At 49.2% G+C, this 21642-nt stretch overlaps 1 long non-coding RNA gene across 1 annotated transcript; it reads right to left on the reverse strand.

The window, feature by feature from the left end:
- Positions 1 to 19388: 19388 nt before the first annotated feature.
- Positions 19389 to 21006, reverse strand: LOC144326069 (uncharacterized). Its single transcript, XR_013391219.1, has 2 exons — positions 20109 to 21006; positions 19389 to 19925 (listed from the first exon to the last, which is right to left on the reverse strand). It is a non-coding gene; the product is annotated as an uncharacterized LOC144326069 (long non-coding RNA).
- Between the last annotated feature and the right edge of the window lie 636 nt (positions 21007 to 21642).

Here is a 21642-nt window from a genome sequence, read left to right on the forward strand (position 1 = left end):
GACTAAACGACTAAAGAACAACAACACAATGAGTCCTGGTCTACTGCCCTTAGTTTGTAAACTATTATCTTTTAATAATTTTGTGTTTGGGGAACTTACATTTATCTCACAACAAGATAGGCTGGAGGGAGAGAGGAGTTAGGTTTCTGAGTCTGTTTGCTTTGTCATGACTACCTATTAACCATATCAATTCTAATATTCAACAATACTGTTTGGTTATGCCAGTTCTATGTATACAGTTTTCTATGTTCCATTCCCCGCATTTATGCGCTATCATTCATAAGCTCACTTCACATCATTTCGTTCTCCTATGCTTTGTATATCAATAAACTGAGAAATTCATTTGAGACATCTTCCGTAGTCTGTTGGTTTAATTTCTGTATTGTGTAAGCTCTGCTCCCTGTTCCAAAGAGTAACAATTTACCTTAGCCAAGCCGTGACTGCGATCCAATGAATTTTATTGCACTGGCCAGGGTTAGGAATAGGGTTAGGGGCGGGCAAGCGGGAAGAGAGGGGAGAGGGAACTCCGGGGCTCACGGGAGTGGCAGGCCGCCTACGCCAATCTTGGTGAATCATTGTGAGCTGGGGAAGGCAATGGGTCACGAAAGGCAGCAGTGGAAAGCGGGGAGAGCTGGGGCGAGGTATATTATATTATATCATATCATATCATATCATATTGGGACACAGGTGGTGCTGTGGGTCAAACCACAGAACCTAGGGCTTGCCGATCAGAAGGTCGGCAGTTTGAAACCCCGTAACGGGTGAACTCCCGTTGTTTGGTCCCTGCTTCTACCAACCTAGCAGTTCGAAAGCAAGTCAAAGTGCAAGTAGATAAAGAGGTAGTGCTCCGGCGGGAAGGTAAATGGCGTTTCCGTGTACTGCTCTGGTTTGCCAGAATGAGCATGCTGGCCACGTGACCCAGAAGCTGTATGCCGGCTCGCTCGGCCAATAAAGCAAGATGAGCACCACAACCCCAGAGTCGGCCCTGACTGGACCTAATGGTCAGGTGTCCCGTTACCTTTTCCTATTATATTATTATATTATATTATATTATATTATATTATATTATATTATGTTATGTTATGTTATGTTATGTTATGTTATGTTATGTTATGTTATGTTATGTTATGTTATGTTATGTTATGTTATATGTTATTATACAAGGTGATTCATAATGAAGTATACAGTTTCAACACACTATAAAAGAGAATATAATATATCTCATGTTACCTGTGACAGAATTGTAGGGGAATGTTTAAAGTATTTTAGAAACAGACACAGATGTTCTATGTGTGCACCCTTTGTCACACGACACACATCACAATCAAAAATGCCGTTGCACAACAAACTCCGTTTTGCTCAATTCAAGAACCCAAAACGTCTTCTCCACTGCAGACGCAGCCATTTCGCCTGACTAGTCACGTGACACGCGCACTATCACCTCCATCACTTCCCTCAGTCGCGGGACACAAACTGTATGAGTACATCTACCTCACGGTTCGCAGCTGTGGTCCGTGTCAGCGCCGGTCTTACAGGATCTGGAAACTGTATATTTCATTATGAATTACCCGTATTATATTATTTTGGTGTCCAATCACTGCATTACTATAGGATTTTTCATTTCAATCAATCAAATCTTTATTACGGTAGTAGACCAGCATTCAGTAGGGTGGGGTACAGTCATTTCCAAACTGTAAAACGTTTTGGAAAGCTAAAATGTATTAAAACACAAAGTATATATAAAAGTCTAAAAGAAGCTAAAAGAAGGGTTTCGGAGCATTAAACGGATGTGGAAGAGCATAAAAGGTTAGTATATAAAAGACTATGGCCATCAATTTCCAGGGCACTCTGAGATGAGTGTTCATTACATCTAGTTTAACAACAACAACAACCATTTATTTATACCCCGCCCATCTGGCTTGGTTTCCCCAGCCACTCAGGGCGGCTCCCAATAGAATATGAAAAACACGATAAATACATCAAACATTGCAAACTTCCCTGAACAGGGCTACCTTCAGATGTCAGAGTTGTTTCTTTCCTTGACATCTGCTGGGAGGGCGTTCCACAGGGCGGGTGCCACCACTGAAAAGGCCCTCTGCCTGGTTCCCTCTTTGTGGCACAGGTCATCATCCGATGAATTGGGAGCTTCATTTACTTCTATGTTTATATTTAAAGAAAATATGCATTTTAAAAGTATCGCACCTTGATTGTAATATTAAGAATGCACTTAAAATTACTATGCACAACAATGAATAAGGGATTGCAATGCACACACAGTGAAGCAACATAAATATTTGTTTACGAAGTCTATTCTTGTTGTGATTATTATTACTTTTATTGCTACTAATCCCAGTGGCTTACAAGATTGAGCTCTGTTCTGCCTTGGTCAGACCCCACCTGGAATACTGTGTCCAATTCCGGGCACCACAATTTAAGAGGGATGTTGACCAATGGGAAGGAACCCCTCACCCCTCCAGAGAGATGCCGGCTCAGAGAGCCCCCTGAGCTTAGGCTACGAAGCCTCTGAGGGCGTGCAGAGTGCAGATCCCCCCAGGGGCCCCTCTCTCTCCTGGGCTCACCTGGGGGCCCCGTCCCTGCCAGCCTCTCCGGCCTCTGAGGGCGTGCAGAGTGCAAATCCCCCCAGGGGCCCCTCTCTCTCCCGGGCTCACCTGGGGGCCCTGCCCCTGCCAGCCTCCCCGGCCTCTGAGAGCGTGCAGAGTGCAGATCCCCCCAGGGGCCCCTCTCTCTCCTGGGCTCACCTGGGGGCCCTGCCCCTGCCAGCCTCCCCGGCCTCTGAGGGCGTGCAGAGTGCAGATCCCCCCAGGGGCCCCTCTCTCTCCTGGGCTCACCTGGGGGCCCTGTCCCTGCCAGCCTCTCCGGCCTCTGAGAGCGTGCAGAGTGCAGATCCCCCCAGGGGCCCCCCTCTCTCCGGGGCTCACCTGGGGGCCCTCCCCCTGCCAGCCTCTCCGGCCTCTGAGGGCGTGCAGAGTGCAGATCCCCCCAGGGGCGCCTCTCTCTCCCGGGCTCACCTGGGGGCCCTGCCCCTGCCAGCCTCTCCGGCCTCTGAGGGCGTGCAGAGTGCAGATCCCCCCAGGGGCCCCTCTCTCTCCCGGGCTCACCTGGGGGCCCTGCCCCTGCCAGCCTCTCCGGCCTCTGAGGGCGTGCAGAGTGCAGATCCCCCCAGGGGCCCCTCTCTCTCCCGGGCTCACCTGGGGGCCCTGTCCCTGCCAGCCTCTCCGGCCTCTGAGAGCGTGCAGAGTGCACATCCCCCCAGGGGCCCCTCTCTCTCCCGGGCTCACCTGGGGGCCCTGCCCCTGCCAGCCTCTCCGGCCTCTGAGGGCGTGCAGAGTGCAGATCCCCCCAGGGGCCCCTCTCTCTCCCGGGCTCACCTGGGGGCCCTGCCCCTGCCAGCCTCTCCGGCCTCTGAGGGCGTGCAGAGTGCAAATCCCCCCAGGGGCCCCTCTCTCTCCCGGGCTCACCTGGGGGCCCTGGCCCTGCCAGCCTCTCCGGCCTCTGAGGGCGTGCAGAGTGCAGCTGGACGGGCTGCAGGCGCTGCTGTCCCTGGTGAAAGAGGAGGGTCACTTGGCCGGGCCTTTCTCTGCCCTCGGAGGGGAAGGGGCCACCTTCAAAAGGCCCTGCGACTCCCGCCAGCCTCCGCCAGCACGGTCCACACTGGGGGGGCAGACTTCCCAGCATGCACTGCCCGCTCCGTCGGGCCAAGAGTTGGTCCCCAGCATGATTAAATTTGAAATTTACTCCTTTTCCCAGTGTATAACCAAATAAATCAATCTCAGGGTGTCTTTTGTTCAGTTTCACTTATTAGCTTTTTGGATAAATTAACCTCTATTGGGTTTCATTTCATTTTCCTCCCATCCTTCTTCCCAGCATGCTTTGCTGCCCCATCTTCTCACAAACAAGGATCCTGTGTCCTATAATTGAAATTTCCCCCTTTTTCCAATGTATTGTAGCCTTATGAGGCTTTGCCCTCGGGTGGGAAAAATATTGCGCCTGGGAAAGGGAAGTGGGAGTCAACAGACACTCAAGGAATAGTTTCGGAGAAAAGGCTTTTTATTTCTGCCATCCATGAACTGGTAGAAGGAGCACGTGTGATAAGTCACAAGAAGCATGCACGACGTTCACCATCATGTGCACAAGCATATATACCCCTTTCCAGTTCCCTCCTCCTTCTTCCAGAGTCCTGCCCCATGATGTGTTCCCCTGAGCATGTACAGAAAGCTGCCTTGGCTCTATTGTGGACTCTTGGCACCCTTCCCAGGAAAGGGGTTTCAGGGTGTTCAGATATGTTTCAACCTCTTCTTCTGGCATGGTTCCCGGACAGAGAGCAAGTTGCAGTGTGGTTCTTTAGCAAGGCCAGAAGGCCTGAGAAAGGCCAGAGAAACAATGGACTCTTCTCTACCTTTCTTGCAATCTTTTTGTCTTAGAGGAGATGCAGTTTTAATGCTTGAGGCGCAGCCTGGCTGGGGGGGGGGGATTCGTGAACAGTTTTAGTGTTTTTGGAGTGATCCTAACTGTTCCCCTACATTATAACTAAATAAATAAATCTCAAGGTGTCTTTTGTTAAGTATCACATCTTACCTTTATTGATAAATTAACAGCTATTGGGTTTCATTTCATTTCCCTCACGTCCTTCCTCCCAGCCTGCTTTGCTGCCCCTTCTTCTCACAAACAAGGGTCCTGTGTCCTATAATTGAAATTTCCCCCTTTTTCCAATGTATAACTGAATAAATAAATCCCAAAGTGTATTTTGTTTGATTTCACTTATTAGCTTTATGGATAAATTAACCTCTATTAGGATTCATTTCATTTCCCTCACGTCCTTCTTCCCAGCCTGCTTTGCTACCCCTTCTTCTCACAAACAAGGATCCTGTGTCCTATAATTGAAATTTCCCCCTTTTTCCAATGTGTAAATAAATAAATTAATCCCAAGGTGTCATTTGTTAGATGCCACATATTAGCTTTCTTGAAAAATTGTGCTTTATTAGGTGTCATGTCAGTTCCCTCACGTCCTTCTTCCCAGCATCCTTTGCCACCCCCATCTTCTCACAAGTATCCTGTTTCCTATCATTGAAATTTATTCATTTTCCAATGTATAACGAAATAAATAAATCCCAAGGTGTCTTTTGTTTGATTTCACTAATTAGCTTTATGGATAAATTAACCTCTATTAGGTTTCATTTCATTTCCCTCACATCCTTCTTCCCAGCATGCTTTGCTGCCCATTCTTCTCACAAACAAGGATCCTCAATTATAGAATTGAAATTTACTTGTTTTCCAATGTATAACTAAATAAATTAATCCTAAGGTGTCTTTTGTTAGATGCCACATATTTGCTTTATTGATAAATTATCCTTTATTAGGTGTCATTTCAGTTCCCTGACATCCTTCTTCCCAGCATCCTTTGCTACCCCATCTTCTCACAACTATCCAGTTTCCTATAATTTTATTTTTCTCTAGACATAATTGTATTCTTCCATTTAGACTTGTCGAAGGGGCGGAGTGATGGAGACAGAGAGAAGGCTTTTCCTCACAGCCTTTCCCTCGCCATTCCCAGGCACTCATAAACCCACAGAACAAAGGTTGTGAATGCCACCAAATCAAGCCATGGAGGTCAAGGTCAAGCAAGCATATGATCCCCGGATGAAGGGTGTCATAGAAATTTAATAAAATTAAGTTACTTTAATACATGTAATCATAATATTGCCTTGGCCTGCTTGGCTGAAAAATCTCACACGGCTTCTGGACTGGGGGGGGCACACCTGCACACACCTGGCCCATTGTCCCAGGCCAGGTGAGCCAGAGGTCTCCTTGCCACTGACATCATTTCACCCATGGTGATGTCATCAATAATCCTGTGACCTCATGTCTCCAGGGGCTTGGAGCTTTCATTTCCTTATCCCCACTGAAGATTAGAAAGATTAGAAAGAGATGGAGGAGAAGAAGATCAGGTAAGACCATTCAAACTGGCTGCCTCTGGTTGCTAACCTTCATTCTGGCAGATTATTATCAAACTGCCCTGCCTTCTTTTTCGATGGGAGGCGGGGAGCCTCAAAGTGGTTTAGAAAATAATAATAATAATAATAATAATAATAATAATAATAATAATAATAATAATGCAGTATAGAAATTGAATAGATAAATAATAAATTGTATATCACCCTATACCCATAAATCTCAGGGCGGTTCACAGCATCAAATAAACAAAATGAGAAACACAAAATACAAAATAAAAACAAAGACAACCCAATAATCTATAGCCAGTAAAAGCTTTGTTTTCTCATATCTGCAGATCAGGCTGCTATTAGAGTGAGAGGAGCAGGCCTGGCCACTTTCCTGATCAGTTGGCAACACTATAAAGAAGTATTACGGAAGGTCTCATCCTTGCATGATTTCACTATCTTGCCAATCCCAAGGCCTGAAGGGACCCCGGTGCCCTGCTCTTCCTCGGCTGACCCTTCCTCTGAAGGAGGGGGTCTCTAGCTTGGGGGTCCTCCCTGGCCTTCCCTCCGCTTCGGCTGGGGACCCAGCTGCCCCCCTCTCTGGACAGGGACAGCCTGACTTCTGTGGTCTCTGCTCTGGTAGCCTCAAGGTCCGCATCCTGCAATGCGTTGTATGGAGGGCTGCCTCTGAAGATGCAGAGGTTGGCAGCCAGGTTGCTCACCAGGGCAAGATGGGTTCTGACCCTGATCCTGGCCTGACTGCACCAGCTGGGCCCAATGCATTGTGCTGCTTTGAATTGAGAAAGCCTTCAACGGCTCAGGAGCACAGGGAGAATTGCCCTGTGCATGGATCCTGCTTGCGGGTTTCCCACAGGCATCAGAGCAGGATCCTACTCTGGGTTGTTGGCCGTATCCAGCCGGATTCTTCTGATGTCCAAAGGGGCTCCAAATGAGCAAACCAGCCAGTGGGCCATTTCCTCTTCTGCAGGATGAAGCTCCAGGATGTGGAGAACAACCAGGGCTGGCGCCTCCAACCCAGCGGCGCCCAGGACCCTGCCAGCCGGAGAGCCTCCCAGCTATTGCCACTTCTGGGGAAGTCTTCTCCTGTGCCTGCAGAGGCCAGGAGGAAACAGCAGTGGCAGGTCTCCGTGGGGATGCTGAGACGGAGGACTCTGGGAGAGAGGGAGGTCCTGGACTCCATCCTCCAGAATCTCCTTCCACCTCCCCAGGTGGGGACTCTGGGAGAGAGGGAGGTCCTGGACTCCATCCTCCAGGATCTCCTTCCACCTCCCCAGGGGGGTGTGATGTTATGCAGCGAGTACCAGAATTCCCCAACCTGGTGCCCTCTCAGTGTTCTGGGCTGTATGGTGGTTGCGGCTGGTGGCCGCTGAGATCCCCTTCACTCTAGCAACTCAGACTTCAGCAAAGGGAACTGAATTTTGTCAGGGGCGATGATCATGCTTTACACTGAAACGTGCAATCGGTACCAGTTGTAGAGCTCAGCCTTTGCCAGAGGATAGTGTAACCCGATTTAGTGCAGGCAACCTGGGTCAGTTCCGGCCTTGGGTAAATGCGGATAGGATTGAGCTCTGCAACTGGTAGCGATTGCAAATTTCAATGTAAAGCATGATCATCACCAGCGACAACATACGATTCTCCAGACCTCACGGTGAGTTCCTTTTGCTGAGTTGCTCTTCTGATGCTGAGTTGCTCTTCTTATTGTCCAAAGGGGCTCCAAATGAGCTAACCAACCAGCAGGCCATTTCCTCTCTTGCAGGATGGCTTCCTTAATAAAGAAGCTCCGGAGAAGAACATCAAAGGGCTTTCCGCTGCTGGTGAAGCCATCGCCCATGGAGGCCAGGCAGAACACTCAGTGAGAACCAGCATCCCCCAACCTGGTGCCCTCTAAATGTTCTGGACTGTATGCTGGCTGAGGCTGGTGAGAGCACATAGCACAAGCTGAGGGGAACTGGCATGAGCTATCGGGAGCCCAGCTTGGAGGAAGGTCCTGTTTCAGATGCAAGAGATAACTTTCCCCGTTGGGGAGGCTTGTGAGAAGGAGTGGTGACCGCCAACCTGGGTGGCTGTAAAGAGTACCAGGCAAACTTGGGGAAGCACAGAAGGCAATCAGTGCAGGATCTCCAGAAACTTCCCTCTTGTCAGCCTCTGACTGTAGCTTCCTCGGGGCAGAGACCTGCCTGCATTGGAGATGCCACACATTCTCTCCCCTCTTCCAGGCGCTGCTAACAGGGTTTCTCTCTCGTCCTCTGTTCCTTCTTCCCTGCACGCTTTGCTGCCCATTCTTCTCACAAACAAGTATCCTCTTTCCTATAAATCGGGTCCTCCCTTAAAGAGGACACGTATTGCGGTGAGACCTGGAAAACCGAAACCCTGTGTTGTGGGTGGGTACCATTGGTCAGCCACAACACCCGATTAGTAGGTCCCTCGAAGCTGGGTACAATCTGGCCAATGGGATGCAGTCCAAACGGTTCGGGGGACCTATTTATGCCCTTGCATGTGACCCAGAGCTTCCTCTTTCGGCGCGTGCATTCGGAACACCCATCCACCTCTCCCTACTTTTAGGGTTTTGCGCTTGACCTTGCTGTGCAGTCGTGTGTCGTCTGTCGTTGGGACAGGGCCATGGCAGGAAATTCCCCCACTTGGCTGATTGGCTGTTGCCATTTGGGTTTCGCCTGCCGCGTAGCAAATCGTCACAACTTTTAAGGTTGCAGATAGGCTCTGGTTCAGGTGATAGGGATGGGAGAACGCTCTCGCCATCCCTATGTGAAAGTTATTACGTTAAAGGAATCCAGGGACTCGATGGTTTGGTCAACCCCTGAGAGGGGGTTGTGCCCGTGCCTGAGTCCAGGGGGAAATTTGGGTGGCGGAGTTAGCCCGTTCCCGGCTTTCCACTTATCCAGGTGTTCACCCTTGGCTGACCTATGCTGGAACCCTGGGTCAGCGCTACCTGCATGGCAGGCAGCTAGTCAGACCAGAGCCTATGCAACCAGTCACTTTCGGTAATCAATAAAGTTGTGCCCTAAATTCTGCCAAAAACCAAACCAAAAAATTTGAGTCAAGTGTGAATTTCTTTAGGGGGAGGTTTCTGGGTCTGAACACGCAATTGAAAATTACCCATTTTCCAGTGTATAACTAAATAAAGAAATCTGAAGGAGTTGTGGAAGTGTTCCGGATTAATTTGAAATTTACTCTTTTTTCCAGTGTATAACCAAATAAATAAATCTCAAGGTGTCTTTTGTTCCGTTTCACTTATTAGCTTTATTGATAAATTATCCTTTATTAGGTTTCACTTCATTTCCCTCACCTGCTTCTTCCCAGCATGCTTTGCTGTCCATTCTTCTCACAATCACTTCTACCCCCCTCTTCAGTAAAAAGGCTCCCAGAGCAGCTTGCAGCTCAGTAAAATGCAAGACACTTCCCCTGCCCTCAGCCTGTCAAACTGAAAGATGCAACACAAAAGGAAAGAGGGATGAGGAGGGAAGAGGCTGGACTAGGCAGATCTATCCTATGAGTTATTTAGGAAATAGAGAGCCTCTGAGGACATCTTGGCCTGCTCTGTCCTTCAGACATCTTCACATTGCGATTTTTGTTGCTTTTGTCCCATAGCTTCAGGAAATGGAAGAGGAAGAGGGGTCCCTCCAGGAATGGCTTGGAAGAGACGCCTAAATTGGAGGCAGTGGGCCCTTAACTAGGGTTCCCATATTTCAAAAAGTAAAAAAATGGACACTCATGCCAATGGCGCACCTACTCCAGAATCCTGTTCTCACTGTGTCCGGCCAGATGTTCAAAGGGGGAACCTCCAAGCAGGATTTAAGCTCTCCACAGATTTCAGAATAAGGAATGAAATTTAAATGGAAAGACAAGCCATCACTCCACATTCAGGAGGACTGAGAACTAACAATGTAAGTTGTTACTTAGAAAGTCAAATCAATCCACAAATAAATGCAGAGATGCGGATGTGCATGCCCCAATCTCCCAGGCTTCCAGGTGCTGAAGCAGGTCCAGTTTCCTTGGAGACCGTGGTGTCTTCAGGAGGCATGGTTTGACTTGCACAAGTGCAACCTGAGCAGAGGATCCACGACCCAACAGATCTTGCTTCTCCATTCAGTCCTTCTTTTATTCTGTTGCAGTGGCAGAGGAAGGGGGTGCGGAGGTAAGAGATTGGGGGCCGGGGCACACGATTAAGCGATGTACAAATTAACCCAACAATGCTTTGCGGTAGCCGTATCAGCGTTTCAACCAGCCAGTTGGATATTGGGGACTCGGACGTTGTGCACTGGAAGACCCCAAGCTGGAAGAAAATCCTTGCTCCCCAGAGAGACACCGGCTTGGACAGCCCCCTGAGCTTCAACTACGAAGCCTACGAGAGCGACTCCGACTGTAGCTTCCTTGGGGCAGAGACCTGCCTGCAGGGCTGATGCCACATATTATCGCCCCTCCTCCCAGCTAGCAAGGAGGACAAAGGCAAGGGAGGAGACCCCAAGACGGATGGATCTCCTCAGCCCTGACTGGGTAGGTGGCCATGGCCTAAGCGGTGATTGGCAGAAGGGGAGGGGGGCATATCAACCGCAGGATGAAACTATTGTTTCAGTTATGGGTGCCTTGAGTTTTAATGTTTGGTTGCGTTTTTTAATTGCTCGGTCTTTGCATCTTTTCCTTGCAGGTTCCAAGTATGTCACCATTTTCAAGTGTTTCCTCCCTGTCCTCCGTGTCCTCCCTGGATTCCCTTTGGGACTCCCTCAATGAGGTACGTAGCAGACAGAGCAGGAGGGAAGCCCTGCTGAGCTGGGTAACCCTGAGGCTGGGGAGGAGGAGGAAGCCGGCTGGCCGGCCAGGCCACCTTCTGGACCGGTCATGAGCAAGGGGGCAGACAGGCAGGGGGCTGCTGGGGGCAGGCTGTGCTTGCTGCCCCACTTGTCCTGATGGACCAGCCCCCCATGGCGTCAGGGCTGTAGGGCTTCCCTGGCTAGCGACTCAATGTGGGTTCCTGTCTCATTTTCGGTTGCTCTCTTTCTCCTCTCTCCCCTCCACCACTGCCACCACCTCTGGGGTCCTGTCTCTGCCAGCAGTCAGCCTCTGAAGTGGCTCTCAAGGAGGAAGAGCCACACGAAGTACCAGAGAGCCCCCCAGAGGAGGACGGGGAGGACCTTGATTTGGCATGCCCCCCACCTGGAGAACACCTGGAGGCAAGCATAATCGAGGTCAGACGAAACATACACTCATTCATGACATATGAAAAGCTTCCCTGAACAGGGCTGCCTTCAGATGTCTTCTAAAAGTCAGATATCGACCCAATGTGGGCAGGAGAGTTTGCCTTCTGGGTTCCTGTCTCATTTTGGGCTGCTCTCTTTCTCCTTTCTCCCCACCACCACTGCCACCACCTCTAGGCTGGTTCCCCCATCCTGTCCGGGCCAACAGTCATCCTCTGAGGACGAAATATCCCATCACAAAGTGACAGAGGAGCAGGGAAGCCCAGGCAGGGAAGCCAGAGTGGCCAAAGAGATCCTTGTAGCATCAGGCCAAGTTGCAGAGGGTTCTGGGAAGTCTGTCCCCTCTTCCCTGCGCTGCTGACAGGTCTTCTCCCTCTTCCTCCACGGTTCCCCGAAATGGATATCGGTCCAGACAGCTCCCTGAGCTTAGACCACGAAGCCGAAGAGAGCGACACCTTCTGGGACTCCGTAGACCTCAAGGAGGGATGTGGCAGACAGAGGAGGCAACCTGCAAAGAGCTGTTAACAGAAGCAGAAGATCAGTTAAAGTTGAAAAAGTTTGAATATATCAGAGATTTACTAACAGATTGGTTACAGTATTATTACTTAAATGATGTTTTCAAACTTGATTAAGAAATATGTCTTAAAACGGAGATATCAAAATTCGAAAGAGATCTGTTGGGAAATAATGTGAAATTACTATCTAAAATGTATAAATTGATTTTAGAATGGTATAGTAATGATGAAGAAGTTATATCTGTAATGATACACTGGGCAAGAGATTTTGGTTATAGTTTTCACAATGGGAAACGTTATGGAAGGAAGATTTAAAATTTACAGTTTGCTGTACGTTGAAGGAAAATTACATGAAAATGATGAATTGTTGGTACCCGGCAGCCAGTAAAGTAGCAAAAATGTACAGAAAAGGTTGAAACATGTGTTGGAAATGTAAGAAGAAGGAAGGTACATTACATGTGGTGGACATATGGGGTGGTAAAAGAATTCTGGGAAATGATATGAAATGAAAAAAAATGTTTAAGATAACTTTTGTTAAAAAAACCAGAAGCTTTATTAATAGGAATGACAGGTGCTGAACTACCAAGGGATAAGAAAAGACTGTTTATGGATGTGGCGACAGCAGCATGGATGCTCCTAGCGCAGAGGTGGAAAGAAGACAAAAACCGACCAGAGAAGGGCAGACCAAATGGATGGAGGACGCGGAAATGGCAAAGCTGGCGGGAAAGATCAGCAATCAGGAAGATCATATTTTTACAAGGGACTGGAATGATTTTTAAAATATATATATATATATATATATATAATTTTTAATTATTTTTTTTAACATATCATTTTCAACGGTAATTAAACATACTTTTACATCTTATTCAAATTTTTGACTTCCATCAATCCTGTCTGAACTGGAATGATTTTGTAACCTATTTGGGAGACCACAGGAAGCAGTTGAAAAAAGCAGCAGGTATCTAACCAACACTTGCAAAGCAATGTGAACTTTGGAAATTCTGGATATACACTAGATAGATTACAATGAAAGATGCAGGATTGATATCTATCTATCTATCTATCTATCTGACCCAAGGGAGGGAGGGAGGGAGGTCCGAAGGTTTGGGTAAACTTTTATCTTGTTTTTAATTGAATAGAATAATTGTTATGTATGCATATTGTGTAAAACCAAATATATACTGTTAAGAGTACATAACATATACATATTACACACACACACACACAAATGGGAAGAAACCCCTCACCCCCCAGCTTAGACTACGAAGCCTCTGAGGGCGTGCAGAGTGCACATCCCCCAGGGCCCCCTCTCTCTCCCGGGCTCACCTGGGGGCCCTCCCCCTGCCATCCTCTCCGGCCTCTGAGGGCGTGCAGAGTGCAAATCCCCCCAGGGGCCCGTCTCTCTCCCGGGCTCACCTGGGGGCCCTGCCCCTGCCAGCCTCTCCGGCCTCTGAGGGCGTGCAGAGTGCAGATCCCCCCAGGGGCCCCTCTCTCTCCCGGGCTCACCTGGGGGCCCTCCCCCTGCCAGCCTCTCCGGCCTCTGAGGGCGTGCAGAGTGCAAATCCCCCCAGGGGCCCCTCTCTCTCCCGGGCTCACCTGGGGGCCCTCCCCCTGCCAGCCTCTCCGGCCTCTGAGGGCGTGCAGAGTGCAAATCCCCCCAGGGCCTCTCTCTCTCCCGGGCTCACCTGGGGGCCCTGCCCCTGCCAGCCTCTCCGGCCTCTGAGGGCGTGCAGAGTGCAGATCCCACCCAGGGGTCCCTCTCTCCCGGGCTCACCTGGGGGCCCTGCCCCTGCCAGCCTCTCCGGCCTCTGAGGGCGTGCAGAGTGCAGCTGGATGGGCTGCAGGCGCTGGTGTCCCTGGCGGAGGCAGAGGCCGGAGGGCCATGGGGCCGGGCCTTTCTCTGCCCTGGGAGGGGAAGGGGCCACCTCCAAAAGGCCCTGCGACTCCCGCCAGCCTCCACCGTGGTCCAGGCTGCGTAGCGGCGGTAGTTGCAGTCTAGTTCCCAGCATGCACTGCCAGCTCCCTCAGGCCAACGGTCGATTCCCAGCATGCCCTGCTGTGGGGTTTCAGATTAATTTGAAATTTAACCGTTTTTTTCCAGTGTATAACCAAATAAATCAATCCTAAGGTGTCTTTTGTTCGGTTTCACATATTAGCATTATTGATAAATTATACTTTCTTAGGTTTAATTTCCCTCATGTCCTTCTTCCCAGCATGCTTTGCTGCCCCTTCTCACAATCAAGGGTCCTGTTTCCTACAATTGAAATTTACCCGTTTTCCAATATATAACTGAATAAATAAATCTGAAGGCGTCTTTTGTTAGGTTTCACTTATTGGCTTTGTTACGGCTAAAATCTGGGTGCGGGGTTACTCTGCCACCCAGCTCGTCGGACTAAGTAAGTCCGCGGGTCCCTGCGGAAGAAAATGAGCTCAGCCGGGCACAGGAGCAAAGTGCAGAAGACCCAAGTTTATGGCGCAACAGGTTCAAGGCGAGATTGAACCGCGAGAAAGGGGTGACATGAACTTTGGAAACTCCCTCCATGTCCCAGAATACAGTGCAAAATACATCCCAGTTACATCATGAATACAGTAAGGAGAGGTTGGGTTACACAGATTACATCATGAATACATGAAGGAGAGGTTGGGTTACACAGATTACATCATGAATACATTAAGAAGAGGTTGGGTTACACAGATTACATCATGAATACATGAAGGAGAGGTTGGGTTACACAGATTACATCATGAATACATGAAGGAGAGGTTGGGTTACACCGGATTACCATATGGAGGAGGGAGGGGGGAATATGCAGAGCTGGAGATATGCGCAGATAAGCGCTTCCTGAGTGCCGGTGATGGGAAGACAATGGTCCATGTATGCATAGCCTGCCACCTGGCATTGCCCGAGGAAAGGCTTGGCAGAGTGATTTTGACAGGATTAGGGTCTTGACACTTTACTTGAGGGATTATGGAAGACAGGGGAGGGGTGGTGGAGTCCTAGAGAAATTGAGCAAATTGGCACCTTGATTTTCTATGGATTTTATAGATTTTAGTCCCTTTTGACATTGACAATTGGGAATAAATGGATATATTGTAGCAAAGAAGAAGGTGAAGAAAACATGCCCCCCCCCCCTTCCGTAACAAATAATAATAATAATAAAAATTATTTATATCCCGCCCTCCTCAGCTGATGTTGGGCTCAGGGCGGCTAAAAACAATAAAATAAGAAGAAGAAGAAGAAGAAGAAGAAGAAGAAGAAGAAGAATTAAAAAATATAATAATAATAATAATAATATGTGGACTAAGAAGAAGAAGAATTAAAAATAATAATAATAATAATAATAATAATAATAATAATAATAATAAGTGGCCTACCTCACAGGGTTGTTGTGAGGCGGGTGGGAAACAAAAATGGGGCAGAAGCAGGAAAAGTTACCCCACCCAGGGAGGGAGGGTGGGGTATAAACACATAACACGTGGCCCAAAATTCTAGCATTATAATCCCTATGTATTAATAACAAACACGCTTTATTCTCAGCCTGAAGGTACAGGCCCCGTCTCCATGACAACCCCAACGAGGCCCCGCCCACTACCCCGCAACCAATAAAAGGGCGGGGTCACAGGGGAGGGGCGGGCTCAAGCGAGCGTCCAATCGGCGCCTTTCCGAGAGCCGAGGCGCGCCTGGCCAATCGGCGCCGGCGTTGGAGGTGGGCGGGACCTGAGTGGAGCCCCCCCCTTCCCGCATTCCAGCCCAGAAAGGGTCTCCTCGCGCATGCGCGGGTTGTGCTCACCTGCGTCTACAGCGGCGGCTGTGAGGAGCAGCGAGAAGAGCTGCGCCCGCTCCCTGCCGAGAGTCTCCTCTGCGCCTGCATTGGAGTCCGCCGGGGGGGGGGGAGAGAAATACGGCGGGGGGGAGTGACGTCACCCAGGCGGGTCAGCTCGCCCCGCCTTCTCGCGCATGCGCACGGCGGACCCAGAGGGAGCGGCTCAAACTACATCTCCCGTCAGCCCCTTCGGGCAGGGACAATGCCATGGGGAGATGCTGTTGTTGTTGAGTCGTTTAGTCATGTCCGCCTCTTCGTGACCCCCTGGACCAGAGCACGCCAGGCCCTCCTGTCTTCCACTGCCTCCCGCAGTTTGGTCAAACTCATGTTAGTAGCTTCAAGGACACTGTCCAACCATCTCCTCCTCTGTCGTCCCCTTCTCCTTGTGCCCTCCATCTTTCCCAACATCAGGGTCTTATCCAGGGAGTCTTCTCTTCTCATGAGGTGGCCAAAGTCTTGGAGCCTCAGCTTCAGGATCTGTCCTTCCAGTGAGCACTCAGGGCTGATTTCCTTCAGAATGGAGAGGTTGGATCTTCTTGCAGTCCATGGGACTCTCAAGAGTCTCCTCCAGCACCAGAATTCAAAAGCATCCATTCTTTGGCGATCAGCCTTCTTTGTGGTCCAGCTCTCACTTCCATACATCACTACTGGGAAAATCATAGCTTTAACTAGACGGACCTTTGTTGGCAAGGTGATGTCTCTACTTTTTAAGATGCTGTCTAGCTTTGTCATTGCTTTTCTCCCAAGAAGCAGGCGTCTTTTAATTTCGTGACTGCTGTCACCATCTGCAGTGATCATGGAGCCCAAGAAAGTAAAATCTCTCACTGCCGCCATTTCTTCCCCTTCTATTTGCCAGGAGGTGATGGGACCATGATCTTCGTTTTTTTCGATGCTGAACTTCAGACCATATTTTGCACTCTAGCAGAGTTTTACATTCTCCTTTTAAATGCACAGTGGATAGCTGGTTGCAGGCTTGTTTAAGCCTCTCAATACAGTCATACCTCGGGTTACAGGCGCTTCAGGTTGCGTTTCTTCAGGTTACAGTTTGCCGAAACCCGAAAGTACCGGAATGGGTTACTTCTGGGTTTTGGCGGTTGCTCATGCACAGAAGCGCTAAATCACACTTTGCGCATGCGCAGAAGTGCCGAATCACAAGCCGCGCATGCGCACCTGTCATGAGGTGGCCAAAGTCTTGGAGCCTCAGCTTCAGGATCTGTCCTGCCAGTGAGCACTCAGGGCTGATTTCCTTCAGAATGGAGAGGTTGGATCTTCTTGCAGTCCATGGGACTCTCAAGAGTCTCCTCCAGCACCAGAATTCAAAAGCATCCATTCTTCGGTGATCAGCCTTCTTTGTGGTCCAGCTCTCACTTCCATAACTTTTATATGCCTGTTGTCTTTGTCCGTGGAGTTTTCTTGGCAGGGATACTGGAGTGGCTTGCCGGTTCCTCCTCCAGGTGGATCACGTTTGGTCAAAACTCTCCACTATGACCTGTTCATCTCGGGTGGCCCTGCACGGCATAGCTCATAGCTTCTCTGAGTTCTTCAAGCCCCTTCGCCACGGCAAGGCAGTGATCCATGAAGGGGCAGTGATCCATGAAGGGGCAGTGATCCATGAAGGGGACAGTGATCCATGAAGGGGACAGTGATCCATGATAGGGAGATGGGAGTTGGCAATTGGGCCGCTTCCGGGTTCGTTTGCACGTGCGTCGGATATTTGTTTTAGCATTCCATTTATTTATTTATTTATTTAATTTTATTGCATGTATAGATTTGATTGATTGATTATTGCATATATATATATATATATATATATATATATATATATATATATATTTGCTTTCGTAGATTTTCACGGGTACAGGAATGCAGGTTTTGGTGTCCTCGGGTATCTTCCCGTGTAAAAGTTGGGGTGTCTAGGCGACGTTTCTATATATTCCCTCCCCCTCTTTTTCCTTTCTCCTCCTGTGATGAGGCTGCATTTTAATTGTTTTAAAGTTTTAATGTTGTATTTTAATCTTGTTTTAAGTTGTATTCATTCAACTCGTTTTTATTATTGGTCGTTAGCTGCCCTGAGCCTGGCCTTGGCTGCGGAGGGCAGGGTATAAATAAAATTTATTATTCTTATTCTTTTAATTTATTTCACTAATTATTGCATTTATAACCCTACCTTTCCTGTAAGGAGCTCACGGTGGCGTGGATCAGGCATAGGCAAACTCCGGCCCTCCAGACCTTTGAGACTACAACCCCCATCATCCCTGACCGCTGGTCCTGTTAGCTAGGGATGATGGGAATTGTAGTCCGAAACATCTGGAGGGCCGGAGTTTGCTTATGCCTGGCGTGGATGGTTTATCTGCAAGCAGGTGAAGGAAAAGGGCAACCGGATGGTCTTCCTGCAGGTTTTGGGTTTTTCTTTGCGTGTGGGGGGAGCGTTGACACAGAAGTAGATCACTGTCACGGCATTCCGAAATGGAACCAGGGGAAATATTGTTTTGTTTATTGGGTGTTGCGTTCAACTTCAGACCCACTCAGAACCAGACTGACTGAAATGAATGGATATGACTGGACTTAAATGCCACTGGTTTCAGTTAGTCCACTCCGGGACTGATTGAGTGAAAAAAACACAATGGAATAATCTTATGATCAAAGCCGCCTCTGTTTTTGTACTCAGGATCACGCTACCTGTTAAGTTAACCATTGTTTCCAACACAATAGCTGTATTATGATGTGAATTTCATAGGAAAAAATTACAATCTGACAGGAACAAAAGCAGTAAAAAAAAAAAAAAATACACTCCCCAGAATACTTGGCTGAAGGTTACAAACCAGTCTCTGAAGCCCTGTAAATGATTACAAGAAATTCAGATTACGTTTATATGTCAAATAGGAGTGGCAGGTCCCAGTGAAACATGGCTTAATTGGTGGTATTCACAATCTTTCTTTTGTATTCCCTTTGTGGCAGGTCAGTTCCGTTGCAACATCTAATTCATTGTGTAGTCTCTTGAGAATGTATTTTATCTGAGGAACCCTTTAAATTAGACTTGGACTTAGACTTGGTACATTCCCCCCCCCCTTTTGTCATATTTTTTTTCTTAAAAAGGTAAAGGGACCCCTGACTGTGGCTGACTCTGGGGTTGCGGCGCTCATCTCGCTTTATTGGCTGAGGGAGCCGGTGTACAGCTTCCGGGTCATGTGGCCAGCAGGACTAAGCCGCTTTTGGCGAACCAGAGCAGCGCATGGAAACACTGTTTACCTTCCCGCCAGAGTGGTACCTATTTATCTACTTGCACTTTGATGTGCTTTTGAACTGCTAGGTTGGCAGGAGCAGGGACTGAGCAACGGGAGCTCACCCCATCGGGGGATTCGAACCACCGACCTTCTGATCAGCAAGTCCTAGGCTCTGTGGTTTAACCCACAGCGCCACCCGCGTCTCTCTTTTTTTCTTCTTCTTACTGGACTGTTATTTTAACTTTACAATGATGTTATGAATTTATATACATATATCTAAACCAATAGCAAGTGATTCAGATGGTGTTAAGGATTGAGTTTAATCAATCAGGTACCAATCAGAACAATGTGAATGATCAGAAATAACGTCCACCCACAAAAATATTTCCATGGAGTTGGTGTTTTTTTAAAAATTCTGGTAAACTTTATTTTTAGGATGGCCTTTGGATACAACAATAAATATGAATCTATTAGATGCAACCAGGCTTGGGTGATGAAAAAGAAAACCCCCACATTATTAAACACAGCAGCACCCAAGCCCAGTGGCAGCTGCATCTCTCAGTACTGGGCAAGCAATCTTTCCCCAAGAGTCATTCCCTCACTTCAGACGAACACACTAGACAGAGTAGATCAGTCTCACCCATCACCACCTTTAATGGACGGGGTGTGGCTACAGATGCTCTGTGCCCCTTTAACAGCAGTCCAGAGGGATCGCCCCCATTAAGCCCCAAGCTGGGCCCTTTCTGTCCAAAAAGGCAGGCTCAGTCCCCAATTTCACCAGCTAATCCAGAAAGCCCATTTCTACAGCTTCAGCCACTTCAGGGTGAAGCAAGCGTGTGGCCAAGCGCTCAATGTCATCCAAGCTCAGTAATCAAAGGCTCCGCTCATAATCCTTTTGCAGTTGCTCCAACACCTTCTCAGCATCAGCTACGCCGAAATGCCTGCCTAGGACTTGGGCCAGTGTGTGCCAGATGACAGGGTTCTGTGGGGGTCCAGCTCTGCGGCCAGCTTCCTCAGGCGATGCTTGATCACAAGGTTCAGTTTTGACTCAGGTCCAATACGGAGCAGGGGGCTGAAGCAGCGCCCTGCCGCCCGCGCCGACCTGCCTGCCGCTGACATAGCTCGTGTTCTGATCTTTCCTCTTCAGCTCCTCCTCCACAAGGATTAAGACCTGTGCAAAGACAAAGAAAAGGAGTCCCTTAGGGACTCGCGCGCCTCCAGGTGCTACTTCCCCTGCCACCACTGGCGGAGGAAGACGGGTGCAGGGGGGGGAGGTATCGCCCCAAGTGTCATCCCAGGGGGGTGGCAAAATCCCCCCGGGCGGATCGGTGCAAGTCTCCCAACTCCTCCTCACCTTGGTTCGGGGTGGACACAGCTGCGATGCTGCCGCATCCAGCGCCTGAGCCGCGTGCCGAACCCGCTGCTGGTGGTGGTTCCTGCTTGTGCTGCTGGTGGTGATCTTTTAAAGATATTCCGGACCCAGGAGAAGGCAGAACGGAGGCCGAGGCAAGTGGGGGTCTCCGGGGGGCTCTCTTCCTCACAGTCCTATGAGAAAAGTAAACAATTCACCTCCAGATTCTGGGGAAATGCACAATCATTAATCGATTGATTGATTGATTGATTGATTGATTGATTGATTGATTAAACCCTGAAGCTCTCAGGGCGGCTTACAGCATAAGAATACAAAATAAAAACACAACATATGTATTAAAAACAAAAACGATCTCATAAGCCAACCTCCCAATCCACAAGCATGTTGAAAAGGCCATGCATTGTTCAACTAGCCAAAGGCTGGTTCTAGAGCAGAACGTTCCATCTTGGTGACACACTTTGGAGACATGCCTCATTTCGCAAGACAGGGATTCAGTTCAACTAGCCCTTTTCCAGCCCTGGGAGGAGCACACAGTTTGGAAAGCTCTGTTCTAGAGAAACGTCTTTGCTTGGCACCTAAAGATACATAATGAAGGTGCCAGGTGAGCCTCCCTGGAGAGAGCATTCCACAAGTGGGGAGCCACCACAGAAAAGGCCCCTTCTTGTGTTGCTGCCCTCCAGACCGTTTGTGAAGGAGAAGGGCCTGTGTGGTGGCAGGCTGTCATAATCCCTCCTTTTCTTTTTTGGGGCAAGGCGTTATATGAAAGGGTTGTAGTCAGGAGGGAACACTCCTCTCCCAAGTTCTCATGTGGACGGCCTTGGAGAGATCTGAACGAGACACAAAACCAAGAACAAGAGGGTGGGGGGAAGGTATAGGAGGCAGGAAAACCTATGTTTCGTCTGACCTTGATTATGCTTTCCTCCAGGTGTTCCTCAGGTGGGGGGCACGCCATATCAAGGTCCTCCCCGTCCTCCTTGTCCTCCCCGTCCTCCTCTGGGGGACTCCCTGGTTCTTCTTGTGGCTCTTCCTCGAGAGCCACTTCAGAGGCTGCCTGCCAGCAGAGACAGGACCGCAGAGGTGGTGTCAGTGGTGGTGGGGAGAGGGGAGAAAGAGAGCAGCCCAAAATGAGACAGGCAGGAACCCAGAAGGCAGACTCTCCTGCCCACATTGAGTCGCTAGCCAGGGAAGCCCTACAGCCCTGGCGCCATGGCGGGCTGGTCCATCAGGACAAGTGGGGCAGCAAGCATACCCTTAGCAGCCCCCTGCCTGCCTGCCCCCTTGCTCACGACCAGTCCAGAAGGTGGCCTGACCGGCCGGCCGGCTTCCTCCTCCTCCTCCTCCTCCTCCCCAGCCTCAGGGTTGCCCAGCTCAGCAGGGCTTCCCTCCTGCTCTGTCTGCTACGTACCTCATTGAGGGAGTCCCAAAGGGAATCCAGGGAGGACAGGGAGGACACGGAGGACAGGGAGGAAACACTTGAAAATGGTGACATACTTGGAACCTGCAAGGAAAAGACGCA

This window comes from Podarcis muralis, chromosome 18 (assembly GCF_964188315.1).
Source record: "Podarcis muralis chromosome 18, rPodMur119.hap1.1, whole genome shotgun sequence".
In the NCBI taxonomy this organism is placed as follows: domain Eukaryota; kingdom Metazoa; phylum Chordata; class Lepidosauria; order Squamata; family Lacertidae; genus Podarcis; species Podarcis muralis.